This window comes from Ambystoma mexicanum, chromosome 7p (assembly GCF_040938575.1).
Source record: "Ambystoma mexicanum isolate Mex_15411 chromosome 7p, UKY_AmexF1_1, whole genome shotgun sequence".
NCBI lineage: Eukaryota > Metazoa > Chordata > Amphibia > Caudata > Ambystomatidae > Ambystoma > Ambystoma mexicanum.
This window is the reverse complement of record NC_090939.1, coordinates 374,438,275-374,462,662: the sequence shown is the minus strand read 5'-3', so window position 1 is coordinate 374,462,662 and position 24,388 is coordinate 374,438,275. Positions and strand designations below refer to the sequence as shown.

The 24,388-nt window shown below is 43.9% G+C and overlaps 1 long non-coding RNA gene across 3 annotated transcripts in view; it reads right to left on the bottom strand.

Moving 5' to 3' along the window:
• Positions 1-11,271: 11,271 nt before the first annotated feature.
• LOC138526073 (uncharacterized) overlaps positions 11,272-24,388 on the bottom strand; it is a 106,774-nt gene continuing 93,657 nt past the window's right edge. For all 3 annotated transcript variants that reach the window (XR_011283479.1, XR_011283478.1, XR_011283477.1), the window contains 2 exons: positions 15,110-15,244; positions 11,272-14,820 (listed from right to left, as the gene is read on the bottom strand). This is a non-coding gene — a long non-coding RNA (uncharacterized lncRNA). The remainder of the gene's footprint in view (positions 14,821-15,109; positions 15,245-24,388) is intronic.

Genomic DNA, 24,388 nt, shown 5'->3' with positions numbered 1-24,388 from the left:
AGATGTAGTTACCACATTCCTGATGTATCCTCGGAGAAACCAGGAAGAGTGCAGGGCACCTATCACTATATTATATATATATATATATAGACTGCTGGAAGCCTGTAAACAGATAGTGGTTGAAGAAGTGATTAAAATGCTAAGGGTGAATATCATCAAACCCTCTTCAAGCCCATGGTCCTCCCCTATAGTATTGGTCACAAAGCCTGACCATTCCTGGAGGTTTTGCATAGACTTCCGCCAAGTTAATGCCATCTCCATCTTCGATGCTCATCCCATGCCACACATCGATGAATTGATTGATAAACTCTGAAGCACCACCTTTTTTTTTAATCAACCCTAGACTTAACCAAGGATACTGGCAGGTCTCAGTGCATGGACCTGATAAGGAAAAAACAGCTTTCTCAATGTCCCTCGGACTGTTCCAGTTGAAAGTCCTCCCTTTTGGCTTACACTGGGCCCCCGCCACTTTCCAATGACTTATAGACAGAATATTACAGCCCTATTCTGATTTCTGTGGAGCTTATGTAGATGATATAGTAATTTCTAGTAAACCATGGGAAGACCTTCTTTTCCATCGCTTTACTATTATGAGAGCCCTCAGAAAAGGCGGCTGAACTGCCCATCCATCCAAATGCAAGCTGGCTCAATGAGCCGTGAAATACCTTGGCATCTTTGTAGGAAATGGCAGCATCCAACCTCAACTTGAGAAAGTGACAGCCATCCTAGATACCCCTATGCCTAAAAGAGACCTCAGAGCATTCTTGGGGTTAATCGGGTATTACTGTAGATTTCTCCCTAACTTCTTGGACAAGACAGCTAGGCTGACAGACAAATTAAAGAACGGCGAACCCCAGAAAATTAATTGGACTGACAAGGACGATGTACGTTACAACAACCTAAAACAGACCCTTTTCCAGAACCCAATCCTAAAGTCCTTAGATTTCTCGAAGGCATTTGTGTTACAAGCAGACGCCTCCCTTACAGGGCTAGGAGCAGTCTTGCCACAAATTTGCAACGGATTGGAACATTCTATCTTATTTACTAGTCACAAACTCTTCTCACCTGAAAAGAATTGCTCTGTGCTGTAATTAGAGGCCCTTGCCATCAAGTGAGCCATCACCCACCTTAGATATTACCTTCTAGGAAGGAAGTTCACACTTATCACAAATCATTCTCCATTTGTTTGGATTAGTCAGCGGAAAGATTCTAACCCTCGAGTCATACAATGGTTCTTGAACCTGCAACCCTACTGTTTCACTGTGGAGCACCAAAAAGGCAAAGACCAAGGAAACATGGATTTCCTTTCTCGGTTGTCTTGTGGAACAGATACAGCTACATCGATTAGGGTAAGGGCATGTGAGAAACCTGAAGGTGTATCACCCGCTAGTACCCGGGGATCTGTCATCCAGGTGTCTGGGACATGGCTATCGCTTTTGGATCCAGTTCCTGGGGTGGACCAGTGCGGGATGATCACCTGGGTGAGGGGTCTTCTGGGAATGGAAGTGAGACACCGGATGGTGAGACGCGGTATCCCCTTCCCTGTAACACCTTTACCCCATTGTACCAAGTAGGATACTTAGGAAATCAACCCCCCCCCCTTTTTCCAGAACACTTTCTCACGGACAGCCCCCTATAAGAGAAACCGGACCAACACCCAAGCCGTATACCTGACATGTCCCAATACAATGGTCAGGCAGGGTCAGGCAATTACTGACTATTACACACACCTGACTTCCATTACACTTCCCCACATGGACAAAAGGCAGAACACGAGAGCACACTCTGAGCAAGACAAAGCACACGAGGAAGCAACAGTTCCAAGATAGCAGTTTAATACAAGGCAAAAGACGGTAAAGCTGAAGGGGATCGCAAGGAGGGAAGTGCCCTTGACCATTACTTTCAGAAACCTCGAGAATAGAAAATGTAACACCATGAAACAAGGCTGAAGAATCCTGCATCATGTGTCGGAGGTACCCGGGGCTCTCCCGCGCTGATAGTCAAGGAGGGGAGAATCGCTTGCCGCCGTGGTACTGTTCTTGGCTCTTAAAACGTAGCAGTGCCAGCAAAATCAGCACAGCCGGTGCATTGGGGAGACTGATACCAGAACAGTTTGTGTTGAGGCCAAGGTTGCAAACAGCAACATTGTATAGTGAATACTGAAGAGAACAGTATTAAGCAGTTTTCCTAATCAACGTGAGTAAAATTGTAGAACAGATGACTGATTGAACTTTAAAGCCAAGATACAATACCTTAGACAGAGTGGTCTGGCACCGCATGGGTGCTCATTCAAATGTCTCTGCAAGGTATCCAACCGAAAGGTGGCAAAAGCGAAAGAGTAACAAAGAATTGTGAATCGAAGTGATCCTGCAACAGGTCAAGTAAAATCATGTGCACGATCGAAAGTCTTCTATGTTAATAACGTAAAGAATGTTGATGACACTGAAGTTGGTCCAAGCCCGGCAGAGGGAGATCAGCGAAGAGCTTTTTGGTTAAAGCAAGTTTGTGATAAAAGATAACTTGAAATTTGTCTGAGCCCGGCAGAGGGAAATTAATTGAACAATATGTTAAGAGGATCTGAGCCCGGCTAAGGGGAATTTGGGGTGAACCGTGAATCATCCGAGAAATTGGATGTATGACTAATCTACGAACATTGTGTTAAGAGGATCTGAGCCTGGCTGAGGGGGATCCGAGGTGAATAGTGAATCACCTGAGAAATTGAGTACTTGTGAAATCTAAAAGAGCAAAAGAATGTATTGTTTGTTTGTTGCATCAGTCCCTCTGAAAGAAGAGACTTTGAAAGGCAAAGATACTTTGGCACGGGAGGCCCTGATGCTAATGATTGAACTGTACCATAGTGCTAGAGAAGCCAGAGACTGTGCTAAGCTCGAGTGTACTGCCTTGTCCCGTGCTGAAAACGTCAGGAAGGGAGGCCAACGGCCTGAACATCCTGACATATAATTTTGTGAACACTTCTTTCTTTTTTGTAACACTGTTACCCACACTATTTGTATTTAGAGGTAATGATTGTCAATAGGTTTATTAGTGTTGGCCCTTTTATTTTGACAAGACACCACTACGACTGAGTTATTATTATTTGAGGGTCGTAGCTTGCTCCCATCTGTAGATTTAGGATTGGATAGGTTTTTTTCAAACCCATATTGAAGTTCAATAAACACCCTTGAACTGTGGTCACTTGTGTCTGTCTTACTGTTGATACCATGCCTTCTTTACACCACACATCGTTTATTCACTTTGCACATTGGAGTGCAAATGATGATCATCTGACTGTGGGGAGTTGCCTACGTGTATGTAAACACATAATGGCTCCCCACTGCCAAATTACTAATTTGTTTAAAATCTGCTGCTACGTTTTTTATTATTTATATCTTTTTAAGTCCTATGGGCTGTACCTGGGTCATGGGAGCACTGTACAATCAAATCTGAGGTGGAGCAAAAATGCTTAAAAGCACTGCAAGGGATGAGACATTATTTGCCCAGATGTGGGATTCTTCATTCTGCATTTCCAGTTCACTATGTACAGGAACTCCCAAATAGACACCACCGGGGAACAGTAATTGCAATTGATTATTTATAACGTGCCTAATACCCAGAGGTTTCTAAGCGCAGAGCTGGGGATCAAACCTGTGTTGCTCTGCAACGTCTTGCTTCCAAGGGGAGCACGTTACCCCCGAGCTATCCTCCCTAGATAAAATAGTGCAACCCTTTTTTTACATTGCAGATCTAATCACAAAAGTTTCACAATTGTCAAAGGACTCAAGGGAAAGTATGCTGTTCAGGGATGGGACCCAGAGTAACAGTCCAAGATTGTGACAGGGTGGGGTATAGGCTGACCACCTATACGCACACCATTTATGACATCATCTGAACATATAGTATGCAGAAATTCAGATGTAGAGTGGGAATCTACACTGTCCACTAGACAAGATACATGTTTACCACTAGCAGGTCATTCTACATAGGGAGCAAATGGATCAAGCTGAGTTAGCGGTGCAATGATGTATGCTTTGGCAGTCCAATTGGGAATTAAAAGAAACAGGGAGAGGAGCAAGGAAAAGATTGGGCAAAGGAATGAGGACAATTTCGGGCTGTCTGCTGAGCTGGCCAGCCTGATTTCCAATGGCCAAACACCTTTCAGTAATTAAACTGGTGATTGTATGGTTGGGAGACAGAGTGTTGTCTATTGACGGCTCCCCCAGGATCGGTGCTGATAAACGTATCCCTACCCCTCGCATTCCTCATGCCCCTATCCATTTTCTGGGTGTGGGTACACCTTGCAGTGGTGGTTAGAGCTGGCTAGAGTCTCGCGATGGTCCAATTTGCTCTGAAGTTTTTTAATTCCTTCAGATGACTTCGTAGTTTTTGTGCATCTTTCAGTGTGCTAGTTTGGAATTCAGCACATGTTTGATAGCTTTGATATACCAATCAAGAAAATTGTCCCACTGTTTTAGATGGAATGTTGCACCACATGACTCCTCCCCGTTATTGGACCATTTTGTCTAGATTGTGTGTACCTCAGGGAATTGTTTTGTGGCATCACTTCTCCTAAATAAGGCTCCCAGTTTTATGATATTTATTTCCCATAATTTCTGTCTCTATTATCCATATTTATGTTTTGGCCATTTTTTCTGTAGTTATAAGCATTTATCATTTATTATATAAAAACATAATTTGCGACCAGTATTTTTCTGCATTTATTCAAATGAAAAAAAGGTGAATCAAACACACATTCGACCATACGGGACATAAATAGAACGGTTTCTTTTCACACCAATGTGAGCTCCATTTTTTATTTAAGAACAAATGATGATTCTTATGATTGCTGCTGACCTCAGATATATGTTCTCAGCAATTTAAAGACCTATAATGAAAATGTTCATACAACTTGTACACTCTCTGTGCGTGCAGCCTCTCTGCAATGTGATTGGCCTGCAATGTAGGCCAGGCAGCATAGTTCTACAGGTAGAAAGACCGGTATTTCTGTATTTTTCAATTTAAGAAAAATAAATACAGGCAGAAAACAGATTACCATCTGTATATATGTGTAAAAATCATTAAAAACGAAACACAGGGAGCTTTAATTATACTATAGTGCCATTGATTTAAACACTTTTATATGTTTTTGGGCGTGTAATTTATATGCATAACATATGCTGACTCCATTTAAGAGTGAGTTGCATTTGCTTTGAGTGACCATTTCTTATTCTCACAGGGTAAGACAAGGAATGAATTACACACGAATCTGTGACACTTCTCCACAGTGACCCCAGACTATTTTGCTGTAGAGGCTATTTGAACAAATGTAATTATTATGATTATTATTAAAATAATGTTAATTGGTTATTTACAATTTAAACATTTAACATTCCTACAATTGAGATCACATTTAAAAAAAAGAAGGGATTTTATCATGTCCTCAAATGATTGTCAGATGAGAATTGATCTTCTTTCCATAATTCATCCATTACTCGGTCCATCAATTAGTTAGTCCTTTTCTTTCAGCACATGTTCCACAAACTTCCTCGCTGCCAGAACCAGACTGACCATATCACCCATCAAATCCCTCTCCCACCATTCTTCTGCCATCAGTGAGAACGTTTGCTTAACATGTGGCCCCAAGAAACTCGTGCTTGCCTCCGTTAGGGCCTTGCACGACGACGTCATTAGGTGGAAGAGAGTTTCCACCTTGCTGGATCTCCACAGTATCTACAGTACGAATTCATCTTTGATATTTTTTTTCCTGGCAAGTTGTACAACCTTAGTTGCCAGGATATTCACCCGGCATCTGATCAAAAGATCTCTGTAATGGGGCGATGGAAATATTTGAAGGTAGCGTGGAGGTTGATTTAACCCTTTCCGCCCCAAGTTCAAGGCAGGCCTCAATTTATCATTGCTCCTTCCTTCGAGAGTTTCTATCCAATCATGTGCTTGTAGCTTTTATTTCACTTTACTTGGATTTGCTATGAGTAGATCCACATGAATATCGCAGCTTTCAAGGTAAGACTTACATTTGTTCTTGCAACGTGCCAGACTCTTATCCTGTACACTGTCAGTAGCCTTTAAGATGGAAAAAGGAACAGGGCTGCTCTCGACTAGGCATTTCCTGTACAGAGAGATTGTTTTCCGCAGTATAATTGATGTTAAAGATTGTAGCCACAGTTCATATCTGATGGCATATCCTGGCAGCGAGTTTGGCAGTCTCAAAGTTTTCCACCAAAAGATCCCCTCTAATACTCCCTACCTTTTCCAAGACAGATTTAGAAGAGCTTCTGCTCCATATGTTAAAATCTGAACCACCTTTTGTTTATAGAAGGTCAGGAGTGGGAGGGTTGAGAAACTTCCATATCTTCTGTGCAGAGCTTTCCCCATGTTTGTTAACTTTCCCAGTTTTTCTCTTAACATTTGATATTGGCCTTTTTCATTCAGGTTTCTGTTCATCATTACGCCCAGATATACTATAGTATTAACTGTTTCCATGTTGGGACAAACTCACAGGTAGGTTTGAGGGCTACTAGGAGTTCACTGACTCATGACTCATGGAAAGCACTACACCTTCCCCCAAAAGGAACGCAGGCCCAGCCAGACAGCAGGAGGACCTACAGCTGCGGCTACTAGATTAACTATTTTCCCATTCAGGTATATCCTATTCCGATCGTAGTGGGGTAAGCTTTCTGTTTCACCTGGCCTTGACTCCTCTGTCAAACTCTTTGGTTCCTCCTCCAACCCGTTCTTCGAGGTCTTTCAGGGTTTGTTAGCCACGGATTGCCCAGGTTATTGCTTTCATTAGGAGGTTCGGCTTGCTTCGAGACTTGGAATCCCGAGCTCATCGTCCTTACTGAAGAATGTATGTGAGCCAAGAGCTCTGAATCTCCAATACTCTTTTCTGGTGCTGACATTACACAGTTCAGGGCAGTTAATCGATTATTTATTGACGACAGACTTTTCCTCTTTTGCAAGGACATTTTCGCTGTCGGATCAGATAGGTCTTTTGGGAGCCGAGCCGCCAAATCAGAGTTCTTTAGCTCTATAGTGTGTCGCTAGCTCCAGCTCTTGAGACGACCCCCTTGGATCTTTCAGTTGCTTATCAGAGAGCGCATTTTCCACTTCTAGGGTGCTCTCAATGGTCACATTGTGTTTACGCTTCTTTGGGGTCCCGTTTGGGTCCATTATTCTATTCAGCCTCAGCTCCTCTGAGCTCACGTTTTCCTCCATTTGCTTGTGGAACGACTCCTTTGAGAACCAATTCCCCGGGGTTGCTTGCCTCTGTCGGGAGCAGGAGCTCTTTGGTCCCTTCGGCAACTCCTGTGTCCGACTTCCTTGTTTCCTGCATTCGCTTGTTTTCTGTCTTTTCACAGTTTATGAAATGCTCCGCGTTCGGGATGCTGCGCTCTCCTGGCCTCTCCTCTCGAGATATTTTTTAGCATATACCCCTTTTCCGTTTCCTTCAGATCACACGGCGGCAACTCCACCTCTTTCGTTTTCTCTCTTGCTGATTCACTGGAGTCCCAGCCGTCAGCTATGTTTCCATACAGTTGGAAATAACTGGACTCCTCACACTTAGATTTAATTTGAGGGGGGAAGAGGTGTGGTGGGGCCTTGCTGCCTTACCTGTTGCAGCGTTCTCGCTCCACGTGGGCTTTGTGTGTTTTCTGCCAACTCAGTCAGCTTTTGCAGAATTGCAATGCAGTTACTGCGATCTGTCCTGTGTTTAGGGCTACCACCCGCTAACACCAGCCAACACCACTTGCCACCACTTTCGCTCCGTTCCGCGGAGTAGGAGGACTTTATGTCCTAATTCACACAGATCCCCAGCGCAGTACAGGACACTGGGAAATCCAATTAAAGGTACAGAGTGCACACCAGCCAACACCACTTGCCACCACTTTCGATGTAATGTGTTTACTTAAACAAGTGCATTTCGAACATCTTTATAGCAAAACAAAAGAGGTGATGACTGGAAGGTTTTGAATTACTCTTAACCTCTGGCATTGCTCTGGGCAACCCTCCAGACCGTCGTCCTTCGCCTGCCAAGCCATTACAAAAGGGGAAAGACCATATGCAAATCAGACTTGGTGTCACCCCAAAAGCGGTAGTCCAGCACATACTGCTTGGTCTCATCCCTTTAGCACAAGAGCGCAAGTATCCCCAGACATGTTTCAGCATTGGTGTGCCTCATCAGCGAGGAGTAGCTTGGGTCTCTAGGCCCAGCAGGCATGGGACCCACATCTGGGCATACCCGTCCCACTCGGGGTGACAAAGCAAAACAAAAGAGGTGATGGCTGGAAGGTTTTTAATTAATCTTAACTTCTGGCATTGCTCTGTGCAACCCTCCAGACCATCGTCTTTGCCTGCCAAGCCATTACAAAAGGCGAAAGGCCATATGCAAATCAGGCTTGGTCCCACCCCAGAAGGGGTAGTCCAACCCAAACTGCTTGGTCACACCACTAAAGAACATATTGCCCGATGCAGAGGGAGGTTCTGTTTGTCCAGCCCTTGTTGATGGGTGATTCCATGTGTTAAAATCGCAGCAAAAATGGTTGTGGTTACAAAATATTGCAGCAAAAAGGCTGTGGATTTGCCAACAGAATCCATGTAAAGGATGCAGGGGACACCCCCGCAAACCCCCAGACCCATTATACCATTTATGGGGAGTGGGGGATACCCCCACAACCCCCGCTCCCCTTAAAAGGTATAATGGGGTACACCTTTACCGGGTCAAACCACAGCATTTCTGCCTCGATTTTTTTTACAGGCGACATTTTTGCAGCGTTTTTATCATTGCATACCGATGGGTCGGGCAACAAGGTATCCCTGCCTTCTTATCTGAGGGTCACTTTACTGCCCTTTGTGCATGCACATTCCATGGGAGATCATACCCAGCACATTAAGGAAAAGGTAAACTGATTCTTGCAAATGCTCTACCGCCATCCTTGGAAGCCTTTGCATCAACACTCACCTGCTCACCCCACCCCTGCCTTTAGCCAAACAAGCAACTCCCACACCTACCTTGAGCCAATCTATGATTTATTCTGCAAGACCCACCACATGGAAACCCTCTGGATCAATGAGTGCTCACTTCAGGATATGTGTTTACTGTAAATATTTATAAATGAATCAATATATGTATCTTTATGAAATAATTTCTGCAAATTAATATTTTTTTAAAGGTTTATTTCTGTTCATGGCGATAAACTGACCTGTAGGGAGGAGAAAAAAGGGCCATGTTACATGATATTATTAAACATTATTAAACACTTTGCTAAAACTGAATGCTGACGTACTTTAAGTATACCAAAGCCGGGGAAGCAGGGTTAAATGATACCACATGAGGGTCGCGAGATGTTTGAGCTACAACCACCATCAGCTCTCCCAATTGAATTTCCTAGGTAGCGCTGATGGAAGTGCTAGTCCAAATATTTGCCAAGGAATTGCAAACAATAATGGCATTAATTGTCTCCATGTGGCTCGGAGAGCAGGTGGGAAATAAAAAAAAGTCAAATGTTGGCATTATTTAACCTTATAATTATTTGTTTCAACATCAGAAAACATATCACATTATTTTTGATAGCACATAGCAGAAGGGGGGCAGCACATTGAACCTTACTAATGCAGCATTACCGAGCCTTGAAAGAGTGTGGATTTCTATATACGATTACCAGCATTAAACAAGTTTATAAGGCGGACCTGCACTTGCATGCAGTGCAATATCACTGCTGTAAGGTGGCTTTGGGATGGAGTGGGAACAACATCATGGACACAGTTATCAAGCTTTATATGGAAGCTGCCCAACATAATAAAAGTTTGTCCTAACAAATTGCTATACACTGCAACGCTACTCTAGGCGACACACTGTCTCAAACCTGCCTTGTATACTGGGTAGAGATCAGTCACCAACCGAAAAAGTGAAAATCTCAGCTTTGCTAAAAAAAAAAGAGACAAAGGTCAAGAGGGGATTATATCCTTGAAGGAGGCTACTGTTTATGGTCCCCGCACCGGGTTTCACTTCAGCTAAGTATTCAAATTATTTTGTCAAAACCAAAACAGCTTCATATGACCAGTAGCTAAAACATGGGCACTTTGATACATGTAGGGACTCTATCACTAATTCTCAAGGGAGTGCATGCACTGTAGCCCTTTGGCCACCAAGCCTTGAGGATAATTGCTGTTCCAATCATGCATACGCTTGGGCGTAATACTACATTGTGTATGACACCTTTAGAATATTAAGAAGTATAATGTGTTAAGTGGTCAGAGTTGCCCTGACTCAAACAATGGCCTACAAAGAATTCAGCGCACATTTTAACACACTGTGTGTTTATATTTTTTATTTTGAAGTTCTGTAATTATAAAGTGCAACTGTTTGCTGAGAGGGAAGGTAAAACAACATTGTCTGACTGTCAATGGGTTCCAAACCTGTGTACTTTAATCTATAGAGGTACTATGTCCACTTATCAGGTGCTGTTGCATGTGTTGTGGTATAGCCCCTCCACCGCCAAGCTGGTAGGCTGATTCCTGCCTATAGCGTATGTCATTTTCAACCAGAGATTGTCAACAGAATTAATATTTGTATTCCATTTGTCAAAAAATCTGAAAAGGGCAGGGAAACTGTAGCCTCTGGACCAGAGTATTACAATTGCATAGAACAACAGAAAAAGATTGTCCAGAGAAACAAATCAATTTGAAAAAATGTGTATCAAAATTTATTGAAAGTGATACCAACAATTTAAACAATGGTGAGTCAATCACAAATAATTAAACACTGATCACTTTAATACAGCAAAACAGCAGCAACCGTATGCCTAAAGTCGGCTAAAACATTGTCCCACATACTTGCCATTCATAGTGCACTCATTCAAACCCAACTCAACATACCGTGACATACATCCAAAAGCTTAAAAGACAAAAGAATCATGCTAAAAACCTGTGGGGAGAAGGAATTCATGACTGGTCCCCATCAAACAGACATCATTTTTATATTCATAATCAATAGAATTAATTGATAAATAATCTATTGATCTGTGATCTTTTGCACTTTTCCTTCCGATCCACCCTGACAATAGATTATTTTTTAATTAATTCTATTGATTATGAATATAAAAATTATGTCTGTTTGATGGGGACCAGTCATGAATTCCTTCTCCCCACAGGTTTTTAGCATAATTCTTTTGTCTTTTAAGCTTTTGGATGTATGTCACGGTATGTTGAGTTGGGTTTGAATGAGTGCACTATGAATGGCAAGTATGTGTGACAATGTTTTAGCCGTACGGTTCCATGTATTCCATTTGTCAACAGTGTGATGATCCTCTAGATGGTGTCACTTCTCCCCAGAGGGGGAGCCCTTTTCCATGAAGCTAGGGAGGTGTGGGCACTAACCAATAGTCCCCCTAGAGGTGGTAACATGTGGGATGACCTTCAAGGAGAGGGACACCCCTCCTGGAGATAAGGACGTGAGTTCTGGACACAGCCCCTTTAACTCCTGAACCCACAGGATAAAAATAACACCCAAACCATCTCTACCTATGATACAGTCTGAAACCATGTGTTATTGTAAACTGTCAAGACAATTTCGCTTTAATGAGTACAGGGACGAAGAAGATCCAGATCACGTTACAAATGTAAAGGCGGGGGCGCTCCAAACTCTGTTCCAAAAGCAGGAAAAAATGTATCCACAAGAAAAAGTGTGCACCACATGCTGTAAAGACAACAAAATATGTGTACATTGTGGCCCGGAAGAGGAACAAAATAGGCCAACTGGGTGGCAGAGTTGTGGGGGCAAAGGGGCAATTCCCCCCTCCCCTAGAACCCACTTGCTACCCTGTGCACCCCATGCCTTCTGCTGGGCTGTGGCTCACCCTGAGCTGCCATCATTTATTTAATATCAATGTGAGCTTTAGCCAGAAATCTGTGGGGGAGAGAGTGCTCAAAAGCAAACAATTGTTGATGTTGTTAACCAAATAAACGTGTATGTTTATTTCGCGCCGGCAATGAGTGGCTCTCAAGCTGACTGACTGTGTGTTGTACTGTCTACGAATCCAGAGATTGATCTCAGTCTGTCAGTCTCTGTCTCTAGACTCTCATCTTCAGCCTACCTGCCTGCCCGGCCCGGCAGCAGGGACTTCACTTATTAACTTACTTTTGCAGAAATAATTTGAAAGAAAACAAAGACAGTATAAACTTCACACAGTTCACAAACACACACACACACAGGAAGGAAAGGACCGCCGGGCATGCCCGGGCAGGGACGGCAAGTGGCAGCCCGTGCCCCTGCATCTTCTATTGAACGTTGAAGTTCATGTAATTGTTCGATTGCTCCACTGGGCCCGGTGGGCCGGGGTGGGGCTCACCACCACCTTGCCATGCCCGCCTGAGTCGAGGCAAGGGAGCGAGCCCGCCGGAAAGGCAGCCACCAGCCAGGCCCCATGGCCAACTTGGAAATGATCCTCTTCTGTTCTCACTTCCGTTCCGTTCGCAAAAGGGTCAGAATGAATGGATCGGATACCTGGATTAGATACTTGGCATTCAGGCGCTACCAGCAACCAAGCAAGGATGTTCGAATCAAATTAGTGGTGGGGGATGAGGTAGCTGAGCTGGTGCATTATGCACACAGGTGACAGCCAACTGCCAGTTCGACAGTGCCACATTGCTTGAATGCTGCACTGCATCGAGCCAGCCCCCTCATTGACACATTGCTTTGCTGCTCTGATGCAACGGATTGAAATCGCTGCGCATTGGCATTATGGTGCGAACTGTTGTGCGATCATAAAATGACACACTGATGCCATACCACTGTGTGCTGCTCAGCCGGCCATGCTCAGCTCATTTTGCATTGCTTTGCCTGCAGGCTCTGGCTCTGCTGTCCCGCTTAGTCTCGTGCAAAAGTCGCACTATGATGAGATAATTATAACACACTCTCTGTACTTTTCGTTTCCCCCAGGCAGGCAGGAGCCGGGCCAGAATATCCAATGCACTGGGCTGGCAGGCCGAGCACATTTGATATAAATGCTTGGGACCCTGGACCAACTGTCAACAGACTCAGAGCAGACTCAGAGTTCAGTTCAGTCAGAACAAAGTATTCCAGTGTCCAGGATGATGTCACATGTACGTACAGCATGTACTGAGAATGAGTGACTGAGGGTTGCCTTCCAGCTTGAGACAGCCTTGCCTGCCAGCCCAGTGCCTCTGCTCACCTCGCTCAGATCGAGCCTTGAGCCTTCCGCCTGCCCCAGCCCTGCTGCACTCGGTAGCCAGCCTGCCACAAGAGTGCTCAGTGCTGCTAGCTGCTGCACCCAGGTCCTCTGGTCAGCTCGGCTAGGTCCTTCTTCTTGCTGGACAGTGTGAGTTGTTGCCCTGCCCATGCCCACATTTGCGCTACACGTCCCGGGCCACCCTGACCTCGGTCCACACCACCAGACCCCAGCTTGCCTGCATCGGATAACAGACTGACCTAGAAGTAAATAAGGTAATCTATGTGTTAATTAACTTGTGTGTTGTGCACACTGCATGATGTATGCCACGTGTGTGGCCATGTGGCATGCTGCACACTTACAACTGAGCTGCCATAGTCAGTCAATGTGGTGGTGTGGCACCACCACCCCCACTGACTGAGTGCTCGGCTGTCTGGCTGCCTCCCCACTTTGCAGACACTGTGAGTGACAGTGAGTGCTGCACAGTTGTGCGTGTGCGTGTCAGTGTGTGGTGGCCAGTGGCCACCCATGGTGGCTGGTTGTAACAGAGCATTGAATGCTCCTTTAGGTGTCTCCTTTTTTTTCATAAGGCAATTGAATAATCTTGCCCAAAATCCATGTTGAGTTTCATTGTTGCTTGTAGCTCTTTGTGAGGGCTGTTCTGCCAAGACACTGCTCCAAGGTCCAAACCAGGTGTCCTCTCCAACTCCACCAAAACAACAAGGAGGAGAGGGGGAATTAAACTGTTTGACCAAACTGACCCCCTAATTTAGGTACACCTAAACATCATAAACTAAAGACTTGGTCAACAGTATATCGTCACAGGGTGAGGTGTCCAACCTCACTTACGGAGAACCTGGGTAGGAAGAAAAATGAATGTCCAGTACCTCTAAAAGGTTAGCAGCCACCAAAGGGGCAAAACAGCAAAAGGTAGACGTAGAGTGATGCACATTGAACAAATTATACACATATACATTTTATTTAAACATTGTGCAATAATTAAGAATCGCAATTAAAATGCCAAAGAGGCATAACCCATGTCCCACTTAATAAAAATCTTCGGCACAGTCCATAAGAAATTGCACAAAAGGAAAAAAAACAAACAAAAACACAATTACAACAACATATAGAGATCAGGAGTGTGCATAAACCATAACGAATTGCACGGTTTAAAAATGTACAAACAGTGAAACAAAAATATGTGTCTAAATCAACTACCTCTTATCAGTCCAACCTAAAATAAGTTGTCTAATATCAAAAAAATGAAAAAACTAAATTCACCACTTTGTGTCACACTCCTTCACTCCCATTCAACCCAACATGTTCCATTCCTCACTCAATCAAAACACACACAGTCAGGGGAAATTCATCAGAGGCATGTACTTAAAAACAATGTGTGCAAAGGTTGTCAATAAGATTGGCGATGGTATTGTAAACGCCAAAAGACCTAATAGATTAAGATCGGGGAGTGTAATACTCCCAAATGTGCTCAATCACGCCACGCACTAATATTGTCACATGGGGGTTAACTGCTCGGAAGCACCAACAAAACAGCTAATTCCTGCTAAAATGATCAACTTCAAATTTACTCCGGTGGAGGGTGGACATCAAAAACCTGTGAACAAACAAAGAGATAGAGAGACCTATAAGTAAAATCGCTATCTCGACAAAGGGGCATCCTAACATGGAAGAGTACATTTCTATTGCAAACATAATGGCAAAGGAAAGTCTAGGGATGAAACCCTGTTGCTCATCCTCTCTGGTTATCGAACACTTGTTCATCTAGCCTCTACCAGGAACGGAATGAACCCATTCGGGCGGGTCTCAACTGACCCATATCGGCCACAAGAAAAAACCAGAGACAACAACCAGTCTAGTTCTAACATCAAATTCTGCGTGCTTACCAAAACGAAGAGCTTCAATCTCGCACCCTGAAAAAATGCGGGTCACGACCCTATCGTAGCTGGTCCCTATCGGCAGGAACTCACAGTCAGTCCAGGTTCAGTCAGGGAGTCATTCTTCAATTAAGATGAAACAACCTGTAAATAATGCAAATTACGTAATGTTACTCGTGCAACCCCACAAGGGCTAACCTTCACTGCCTCTATCTCTGCTCTGACCATCTTGATTGGTCCTGTGGCGGAAATGAAACAAATGCTGTAGTTTCTTTGGTCACAAAACGGACATGAAATCACTGTATGCACTCTGAGGTACTACGACTTTAACCGTGCCCTTTGCCCCCAAACCGCCAATTCCTTTGGTAGTTTCCTATTTATACAGCATTTCAAGGAAACAAGAAGAGTGCTTTTCCTGGCTAATACACACTAAATAAGCATGCTTTTATGCAAAGATATTACCTTCAGTGCAGACACAGTATCCTTGCTAGAGCTGCACTTGCACACAAAAACATTGGGGGAGAGAATAAACTCCCCCTACCGAAAGCCCAACTAGTGTGCATGCTTTGTTTCTTTCTGCACTGTTAAAAGAAGACACACTGTGAAAAGAAGACAATGGAGGAGCAAACATGCACACCTTGAAGGAAAAGTTGGCACTCAAGTGTGAGCAGCACACATGAAAATACATAAGGTGGAATTCTCAGTCAATTGGTGTGTTCTATGTGACTGTGGCAGCGACCTTCATTTTTTTGAAAACATGTATCCTAATATAACTTGTTCTTATAGTGCTAGCGCACTGTGGGCTCCATTGACACACTGAACAGCACTTCTCCAAAACCAAGCTGTGCTTCAACAGAAACAGCAAAATGGTGGCGCTGGTTCCAGTGAGCACCATAGCCTCAAAACTGCATTGTGCAGCAACAAAAAGATGCCTGCACCATCTTGCAAGCACATATTGGGCAGGATGGAACAAGGGGGCACACTAAGGAAGCTTGCAGTGTGTTCTTACATATACAAAAATGAAAAAGTGTTGCCTTGCTGCAAGCCCAAAATTCCGCATTAAAAAGGAATCTTTTTCACCTTTAAAATAATGCTGCTGACACTATTTCCATCTGTTCTTCCTTAAACCACTGTGATTAATAAGGCCCCAACCATGCCCATTCACATTCCCATTGTGCTTCAGCAAAACCAAGCATGACCCCTGAATGACAGGCTCTGTTAAGCAAAATCTGAAAAAAAGGCCCAAGAAACTTCACTTTCTGCTGTGCACGGGAAACACTTTATTTTGTGCTACAAAGTGTCAAAGGAATGAACCCTGCAAAAGAAATCATAGCTCTGTGCACTTGTCAATTTCAATGTTTCTGTGCTTCAAACAAAACACTTGCCTACTGGAGAAACTAACTATGGCTGTAAAACAATGTGGGAATCTAGATAGAAAAAGCGGATTTGCAAGAAAAATGCAACTTTCAGTCACCACATGGGAAATGTACTTTTGCAAAATAAAGGAAAATATTTATATTAAGAGGGCATGTTGGATAAGAGCCTGCCCTTATCTAGCAAAGTGAAGGGGATTGTGCTGTGAAAATACAATGAAGAAAATGGTTCTATTTAGCAGATTTTCTTACAATTCAGAGCCAAAATAAATACAATTATTTCTAACTTCAGTGGCTGCTGGGGAAATGTCAGCTAAAAAAAAATAGGTTTCTGTTGAGAGGATGACAGAAACAAAAGGGCCTCTCGGTAGATACTAACACCTCTGTGATAATTACTAGGTTGGCCAGAATCTAGTCTGGGATGAACCCACTGACAATGGAATTTCCAGGACAAGGATATGTGAAAAGAAAGTCACACGTCTTTGTGATTTCTACAGGAGGTTTCAGAGGAGATCTCCATGATGGCCCTGCCCTTCAGGGGGTAGCTTGGAAACTATTCCCAAATATGGGGACAAAGGACTGACATTTGTTTCCAAAGACTATTTATTAATATAAATGTAAAGACTTTTATCTCTGCATCAGGACTTTGTAAAAATGTAAAAATGATGCAGTTTAAAAGTGATGGTATGGGCTTTCATTTAAGACATGGGACCACATGGGAATATAAATGGCAAAGAATCAGGGATTACAAGGAAAGTACCCATGATGCCATTGCAAATTTTCATATTTACATCCCTTATGATGATCCACACATATGTATAAAGTTATGGAATTTTAGGCCGAACATTTCACACTGAAAAGCATGAAAAACTGGTAAAGGGCGAAACAATGTCTCACAAACTGGAGGATTGGACTGCTATTTGCTGCATAAAATATGTAACCTGTTTATGTAATTTGTTTTGATGTTTCCACTGTATAGGTATGTCATGTAGGGCCAAACTGGATTTAAGTTAAAGTAATTGTGGGAGGTATTGGACAATGTAAAACTCACATCATAAATCTGACATCATTCTCTTGAAATCCAACCAGCTTAGAGTGAGGCGGGAACTAGCACCTCTGCTGAGAGGTGTGCCTAGCTAAACCTGCCCAGCCATATACTCTGATGATGTTACTATGCATTATAAATAAGATTCCCTGACAAGACTCCACACACACACTCTTCCTGAAGTTCCTGCGTTGTGTTCCTGATCTGCTCCATCCAGATTCCAGACCCCCCTACAAGGCCAAAGCATTGCTGACCTTACTCCAGAGCCCACTGCAAACCCCAAGCATTGCTGATCCTATTCCCCGCAAGGCCTCAATTCTGCAAACCCACTAATCTCCCTTTAAAAAGGGGAAAGCTGTGGTATTCTTTCGGGAAGCATCCTTAATCAAACTGGCTTGCTGCCCACTAACTGCTGCCCACTGACTTCATCCAGCAGTACCTGTGCCATCCAGTGACCAGAATTACCATCAGGTGACCAGAACAGCCCAGCTGTTTTCTTTTGCCAGGCATGCAGCCGTGGGGTGACCAGAACCTGTTGATGGTCCAAAAGTCCCAAAACTAAAAGTGGGCTGCGAGTATAATCCCTACCCCATAGAAACCCATAACCTATCTTGTCTTGCCTTTGTCCTTATCCCACTCTCTAAGCCATCCTATCCTTATCCTGATAACTTGTTAAAACTGTTAGAATTATCTGTGCACCCTGCCTATGACTTCCTAAAGTGATACCGCCATCTCTTTTCAATTTTGTCTTGTGTAATGCCAAGCCATTAGTCCTATTTTGAGTGATCGGACTGGTTTCCGCCAGGGTTGGGCGCTGGGGTGAGAGGGTTGAAATTGCGAATCACCCTTGGACCTTACTGTGTCCATCTTTGGTGGTCTAGTCTAGTTAGAGTAAAACTGTTATTGTCACAACTGATTTCCTTTCCTATTTCACGGCTTCATTTTACTCAAAGCGCACCTTTTTATATATTGCATAACTCATCCAGTTTCATAGCTAGAGACCTATTTTCAACTCTAGAGTGTCCCTGTGATATATATCTATCCTCCAACCCAACTGCACTCCAAATCAGAATATTTCACCTGTTTTTATTAAAAACCGTTTGAGTAAATTTACGCCGAAATAGATAGGAAATGCAACTTTTACACGTGTCATTTGGCTGCAACATGTTTTAAACTTTCCATTCATTTTCAAATGATATGCTCTTGGTAATCCAGTGCTTGTGATTGTTAGTGTCTATGCATTGTTGCTTTAGTGAGAAATTGTATTTACCTTAAAGTTTTAACTGCACATTAATTATTTATTTGTCCATTTCCGAGTGTCATTTCATAACATTGCAAGGGGTTTAAAGTAGTTTTCCACTCTTATTTGGTTAGGGAAGGTTGGATTCTGATTCTGTTTTCTGCCTTTTATTCCTGATTACCTGCTGTGTCTTTCTATCCATCCAGGATTCAATTATTTGTGGGTTGAGGGAATATTGCAGGGGGAAATCCTAACTTGGGTGCTATCTCTCCTAAATCAAAAAGTGCTCCTAGTCCCTGGTGTTTTGTATATGTTCCACTAGAAGGTTAAACAAAGTGTATTGCTTATATCCTCATTGTAATTATCACCCCAATGGTGATTGCTGCCCCATATTAAAAATGGTATGATTCCTTTTGAATCTTAAAATAAATAAATATTGCATTTTACCAACCAGCCTGGTTCATGGTCCATTGTGACCCAGGGTATTTGAAAGGGGAGTGTGATACGAGTTGTGTACCATCTTAAATTGAATCTGCATAAAATAAGGAGAAAAGCATCTCAGTTGTGCGCTACATACTAGTCCGAGACTAAAGTGTGTATCGCCTGATTGAAATCCTTAACAAATTTGGGGGCTCATTGCCGGGATTTGAGTTTGGTTACCACGCATGCAGTCTGGCACAGCAGACTAACCTGCAGGGTAGTGATACTTTGTGTGGTTGGAATACTGTGTTACAGTGTAGAAGCGCCTCCCAAAAACAAATACTCTAAGTACCATGGCTGTTTCTAAAAGTAAAATTAAAATAAACCCCAAAATAGACAGAAAAGCAACAGAATACAGGTTACCCTTACGTAAATAAATACATTAATAAAGAAAGAACCTATCCAAAATTACTGTAGTAGAAATCGATATGGCTAGGGAGCACCTTCTGCACAAGCTCTTTGTCAGAGGTGAGTGGCCAGAACAGGATGAAAAAGTCTGGCTACAAGAAATAACACAACAGGTCACCGCCATGAACCCATACAGGTGGCGGGACGGTGGCCTATTACACCAAGCTTTGAATGAGCTATGTATGACCCCAAAAATTAAAGAGGAGCAAATCAAAATTGTTAGAATCGCGGCCTACATGTATCTCCACATGGGAGTGATGAGAGAAATACATGAGGAAAACACAACTCTTGCGCAGAATCAAGTTGAACTATTAAATAAAATCCAGACTGATCTAAATTTAGCAGAACAGAAATTACAGAAGAGCCAAGAGTTGGAGGTACAATCTGGAAATTATGTCATAAAATTAAAAGAGGATTTGCTCTCCAACAGCAGAATAGTGCAGATCAAGAGACTCAATTAGAGGCATTGAAAGAGGAAAATAATTAATTAATTATGAGAGACCTCCACTCTCAAGCAGAATTCGATCAAAAGCGCCAGAAATCCAATGCCAAGAAACAAAGGGATGACCTGGTGGAACAGAGGGGCACCCTAAGTAAGGAGAAAGTCGCCCTAGTCCAGGAAATATGCAAGTTAAAAACAGAGTTACAGGGAAGTGAGTTAGCCCTCCAGAGACTAAATGAACTCAAAACAGAGTATGAGAATCTACTGGAGCACGTCAGATGGTAGAAGGTGCTCTAGAAGAGAGCACCCAAACCAAAGATGCAAAAACTCAGGAGGTGAGTCTCCTGCAACAGAAATTGTCTCATTATTCCCAAACCATACAGGAAGCGCAGAGAGACAATGAGGCCCTCTGTGAAAAGAATGATGGGCTCCACAAACAAGTGGCAGCGCAAGAGCGGGTCATAGGGGCCAGTAAAGCCTTGATAACGGAGCAAAAGGCTCAGATCTCTGCTTATCATCAAGAGGTAGGGGCTGAGAAGAAGAAACTAGCAAGGTTGGAGAAAGAGGGTATTAGATTTAATCCTAACTAGAGGGACCTTGAACAGGTAGAGAGGGACCGGGGAACCTCTGTTCATAGTATAAGGATCTCTGTACTTAGGGACTCAAACCCATTTACCACTTTGTGCACTGCAGACTTCATGGCTACCGGTTCACATGAGCCGGAAATGGGGCCATCAGAATTTAATAGGCCAAGCATGATGGAACTGACAGGTCAGCGCCCCCCAGAAATTGATGGACGGGCGTCCCTGTATAGATACCCAAACATTAAGGCTGATGTCTCTGACAAGGAAGTCTCCTATGAGGGTAGAGTCGTGGAATTAGGTCCACAGAAATACTACCTTCCAAGGGACCAGTTGGTTCAATTTGATGAAAAACTGAATGAAATGAGGCCCAAAAATAGCGTCCTGAAGACCTCTACGCAATTAGGGCAGTGGGGGGGATAGTCTGTCAACCCTGGGAGCAGGGAAGAGTCAGAAGACTACTCTCCTGAGCACCACAGGAGTAGAGAAACTAGGCCCCACCATTTTGCAAGCCCCTCGCAAGCTCACAGAATCAGGGAGTGCCTAGATGATCATGAGGGGACCTCAGGTAGTAGCGCCTCTGAGTCTGAGGGCAAGTGAACTCGGGTGACTAATCCAAAGAAGGCAAATAAACTCAAGAGAGTTATGACAAAAGACCCCATTAGGCAGATTAAGGCCACTAGGAGTTTCATAACCCCATACCATAAAAACGCCAAATATTTTTTCGGAACACTTGGAACTCTATGAGAAGATGATGGATACTTTTCACCTTAAAGACAACTATAACTGCATAGACTATGTTAAATGGACATTATCCCCTGAGTGCTCCAGCTTTAGTTTGCTGGACTAGAGGACCAGAACCATTCGAGATGGTTCACCTACAGGGCGGCCATCTTGAAACACTTCTCCGCCCACAGAAACCCCAAAGAGGCTTGCAAAGCAGCCTACAATCTGCAGTGCGGGGAAGATCAGGCCCCACGAGAATTGGTGCAGGAGCTCAAACTTGCCTTTGCACAAACCACTAGGAGGGTGCACACGGATAGCAGGGAGTTTATCACCACCTTCTTTCATGCACTCCCCAAGTATATCATGACCCAGCTGGTGAGGGATTTCCATGACAAAAGATCTCTGGACTTGGTCATAGAGCAGGCGACCCGCATTTATGAAGTCCAAAAACCTGCAGAAAATAAAAATCTGGCCAAAAACCCCAAACCAGCCAATACCCCTGCTGCAGCTAAGGTGGCGGAGGTGAAGGCTGCCCCCAGATGTAGAGATGGGGGGGACTAAAAATGTACCCACACAAAATCAGCAAAATCAGAGACCTAGAAGACCTTCAGGCCAATCACAAACAGGGGGCAGTCAGGGAGGTAATCCCACTAATGTGAACCCAAACTCCCGTGATTATATCAGTCCCTGATACAAGGGCAACCGCCCTATCTTGGGGTATGTATGGACTCCTCCAGCCCAAGGGGGGGGGTCCCGCCAGGTAAGTACTAACCCAGGAAACTTCCCCCAGGAGGGCAGTAATTCCCCAAATGCTGGGTTAAGTTTCTTTCCCCGGTATGCACAAAACCCCAACCTGCAGGACAACCCCCCTTTCTTTTTCCCGCTTTCAGGAAACCAGAGAACCCAATCCGGGAGAGGGGAGGCCAAGGGTGGAGGGTTACCAAAATTCACAATATCCAGGGTACTATGGGAGAAGGGATAGTTACCCTTCCCGTGATCCACCTAGATTGGAACAGAGACCCCCGGACCAGCTGGTACGGTTGTCCCAACTGGAGCACCAGGTCCAGAGCCTAACACAGGATCTGGGTCGCATTTTGAGGGCTCAACAGAACCCTCAGATAAACATGGCAGCTCAGAACCCCACAAACCAAGGGTCTGGTACCCCAGAACAATGATAGGGAGAGAACCCTGACAACTCACCGGTTCCAGAGGAGGAGGCACAGGGGAATAGGCGTGTAAAGCCCTAGAGGAAGCTTCCTTCCTCACTCATGAAAAGCCCCTGGACAGCCAGGAACCGGAACCAAAATCTCCTGCCCCCGCAAATTTGCAACCCAAGGAACAGAGGGTGTGTAGGAGCAATAAAGAACTCAAAAAGGCCCATTTTGTGGAGGAAGTTAGTGTCCTCCAATTTGAAGGGGAAGAATCCTCAGAGGATTCTGGGGAAAACATCTTCTCCTTCAGGGATGGGGAGACTGCTCCCAAAGAAAAATGGGTCCCAAGAGATCTAAATGAAGACTGGGTGGGTGTGGGGACTGATTCAGTATCGCCCATCCTTGATCCCCAGAATGAGCATCCAGGGAATCAAGCATTAAAAGAGGATTCCCAAACTTCCCGAATCAATTATGGTGACTGCCTCCAAAATAAAGGGGGAGGGGGCAGCCCAGAATCAGAAAAAGGGTAGCCCAAAACTCCCCAAATATCCGAATGTCAAATTTTTCTTTCAAATCCCCAAACTCCCACACAGAATTATGCCCAAACTACCCCTGTGTCGCAGTCAGAAATAAGGAAATTGACCACCCAGTTGGCCCAAAATGCACATTATCTTTTCCCACTTGAGGAGAAGGAGGGTAGATTGTATGCCCCGGTCCAAGTGCAAGGGCAATGTGCATTTGTAGCGCTGGTGGACACTGGATCTCAGGCCACTCTGCTGTCAAAAAGGGCCTTTGATCAGCTAAATTCAGGAAGGGGGAGAGATATCGGATCCCTCTCACCCCTATTCCTGGACAACTCCAAAGCTTCGACGGGAATGAAATTTCTGTTGAGGGGAGAGCAGATTTGGAAATAAAAATTGTGCGACACAAAGTGAAACACCCAGTCATAGTCGTGACTCCAGAGGGCACACCCTGTCTACTAGGGAATGACATCCTGCGCAGGCTGTCCCCCCCCTAATATACTATCTGAACAAGGTCCTCTGGACTCAGACTTACAGGCCAATAAAATTGAAACAGAGTGTCAACCATGTTAGTTTAAATGGCACATGCCACATGGTTGAACAAAAACCTGATCATATTGAGTTTCATTTCCAGAACAATCGAATACCTGATGTGACAGTAATTGCTGTAGGACAACAAACGGGTGATGGGAACTCCTCTCCATTCCTGAAAATCAACCTTCCTTCCAGTTTCAAGTGGCATTCCACACTGGAAGGAAATACTTTGAAATTGTATACCAATTCACAAGCTGAAAATTCCAATGCTATAGCTAGAAGTGATGAGAAAACAGCTCAAAGTTTAGCTGATATTCAGAAAATTAGAGAACAGTTATTCATCCCTATTCAGTTAAATGAGGGGAAGGAATCTGTTCTCGCCCAAGAGTGTGTGAACAATGGTAAGAGCTTCATCAGTGAAGCCACGTTCAGGCAGCTCCCAAAAGATCCAACCATTCCCACATTTAAATTAATCAACAAGTGGGAAATGGGCCTGGAAACTCCCAATTCCAAATATCTTCTGCCTAGCAGGTGTATGCTTAAAATGTCTATAGGTAACAAAAGCATAGAACACAATTGTTGGGTTGTGCAAGATGTCCCTGCTGCATTTTATTTAGGCAGTGACATTCTCAATCGTTTTGCCATTAATTTGGACCTGATATATTACAAAGCCTGGTCCCGACTAGGGGGAAATCCCATGGACTTTGATGATTCAGAAAAAGCATTTAGGTCAGCCTAATTGCTGCCGTATGCAGTTGAAGTTTAAATTGGAAAGGAGGTCACCATC